Genomic DNA, 2,098 nt, shown 5'->3' with positions numbered 1-2,098 from the left:
ACTAGCCCGCCTACATTTGCATCGGGACAGCGGTGCATGCCGGGACGCTCCGCCGGCCGCCTGCCAGAGGTGGGGCCGGCCTCACCAGGCCTGGCCCACGGTGGGGAGACCGCCGGCTCCCCATGCTCGACGCAGCTCCCCCTGGCTCTGCGCCCCTGTCTCCGGCACAGCCCCACCGGGCCGCCCCGCTGCCTTGCAACCCGGCTGGGCCCGGGGCTGGCACCCACGGGAGAAGCCCGGGGGCAGCAGGGAGCATGCACGGTTCGTAACACCCCCACGCTGCCCCCTGCTCGGGGCAGGCCCGTGGCATCATCCCAGGGGCACTGGGGCCAGGGAAGGGAGGCTGCAGCGGGGCTGGGCTGTCCCATGGGCCCCGATCCTGAGTGCAGCAGCTGCGATGCCAGCCGCCAGCGGTGCCCCCCTGCCCCAGGACCCCCCCACCAGCCCACCAGGATCGAGCCCCCTGGGCCGGGGTGCTGTGCTGGCTCCCAGGTTCCCCGCTCTCCGGGCAGCTGCAAGGAAAACCAGCTGAGGCTGAAACGCTCTGCGCACCCCGGCCACTGGGGCAGGGGCTCCACCGCGTGCTAACCGCTCCCTGGCAGCTCCAGCTGCCTCCAACCTGTGCTGGGGGCACAGCGAAGACACGGCCAGGCACTGGACCTGCGAGGCTGCCTCAGCACCAGGGAGCAGGAGCCTCGAGCCCAAAGGGGCTGGGGAATCTCCCTGCAGTGTGCGGGCCAGGACACACAGTGAGGCAGGCCCGGCCCTGGGCTGCAGAGGGCAGGGACCCCTGCCCCAACCCTGTCATCGTCCACTGCCAGGGACCCTCCAGGAGGCTGTGGGCAGGCATGGGCCTGATTCTGTGAGTCCTGAGTGACAAGCCCAGCACCCAGGCCCAGGCATCGCCTTCTGCCCCCCCACACATGCAGGGGCAGGCGGATTCCTCCCCCCAAATGGGCCCAGGGATCGGGGCCGCCCTGGTGCTGCCCGCATCTGCCCCGGGGCTCAACTCTGTACCCACCTGCTCCAGCCAGGGCCAGAGACAAGGGTCCAGCACAGAGACCCCCAAGCCCTGCTGGAGCCAGGGGAAGGTGCTGGATGGGACCCAACTGGGGTGCCAGTGCCACTGGGCCCCGCAGACAACCCCTGATGCATGTGGCAGCTCGGTGCTGGAGCTGCGCAGCGCTTGGCGCTGTACATCTGCAGAACACAACAGACACCCACGCCAGAGGGACGGCTCACGCCGCCACTCAGCTCAGCCAGGACGAGGCGGCCAGACCCCGCACCCCTCGCTGACTCCAGAGCAGGGGTCCAGCCTGCCCCCCGGCCCCGTGCCGACGAGCCCACGCAGCCCGGCACCACCTGCGCCTGCGCCCATGCCAGCCCCGTCCCTTACCGAGCAGGACTGGAGCCCCCAAAGTAGTCCCCTGCGGGACCCGGGCACAAAGTCACTAGCGCCACGAGTTTGCTGTCCTCAACCCCATGCCCACGACAGCACATGCAGGAAGGGACCGGCGGGTCCAGTGCTTGCGGGGGAGCCCACAGGAGCTTGATAACGAAGGGGCCACATGCCGGTGTAGGGGCAGCACTGCCCCCCGGCAGGTGCCCGGGGCAGGGAGCAGCTGCCAGGGCTCGGACGCCCCCCACTTTCCGGCACTGGAACTGCGCACACGCAGCCCCCGGGAAGCGTCTGGGAGGGGCTGGGGGGGGGCCCGGCCCTGCGTGGACAAACTTTCCGGCCCATGGAGCCCGGCTCCCGCCTCCCCCCAGCCCCGGCACAGCCCCCGCTCACCGGCGGACTGACACCCGCCAGGGCACGGAGCGGGGCCGGGCTGAGCCGAACCGAGCCGGGCACCCGGTGCCCGCACCGCTGCCCCCGTGGCCCGCGGGCACTTACCAGGGAGAAGGCAGCGGCTGCAAACTTAGCAGGTGGCGGCGGTGCCCGGCTGCCAGGCCATGGAGCTGGCAGGGGCCGGGGGAGGCGCTGGCGAAGTTCCCCGGGGCCGGGGCTCCCGGCAGGCCGCAGGCCGGCTCCGCGAGCGCACCGAGCCCTTTGTTTGCGAGCTTCCCCCTGAACAATGGCTGCTGCCGCCGTCGC

At 71.8% G+C, this 2,098-nt stretch overlaps 1 protein-coding gene across 8 annotated transcripts in view; it reads right to left on the bottom strand.

The window, feature by feature from the left end:
- Positions 1-2,098, bottom strand: part of LDB1 (LIM domain binding 1) — a 22,521-nt gene that overhangs the window by 16,189 nt on the left and 4,234 nt on the right. For 2 of the 8 annotated variants that reach the window (XM_019502696.1, XM_019502698.1), the window contains exon 1: positions 1,898-2,090. The exons of 4 other annotated variants lie outside the window; for them this stretch is intronic. The gene's annotated coding sequence lies outside the window, so the exon portion shown is untranslated. Of the gene's footprint in view, positions 1-1,897; positions 2,091-2,098 lie in introns of those variants that run through there. 2 more of the 8 variants (XM_019502699.1, XM_019502700.1) reach the window with 1 other exon arrangement.

This window comes from Gavialis gangeticus, unplaced genomic scaffold (assembly GCF_001723915.1).
Source record: "Gavialis gangeticus isolate Ggan-Ray unplaced genomic scaffold, GavGan_comp1, whole genome shotgun sequence".
NCBI lineage: Eukaryota > Metazoa > Chordata > Crocodylia > Gavialidae > Gavialis > Gavialis gangeticus.
The sequence above is the reverse complement of the archived record's forward strand: the minus strand, read 5'-3'. Positions and strand labels throughout refer to the sequence as shown.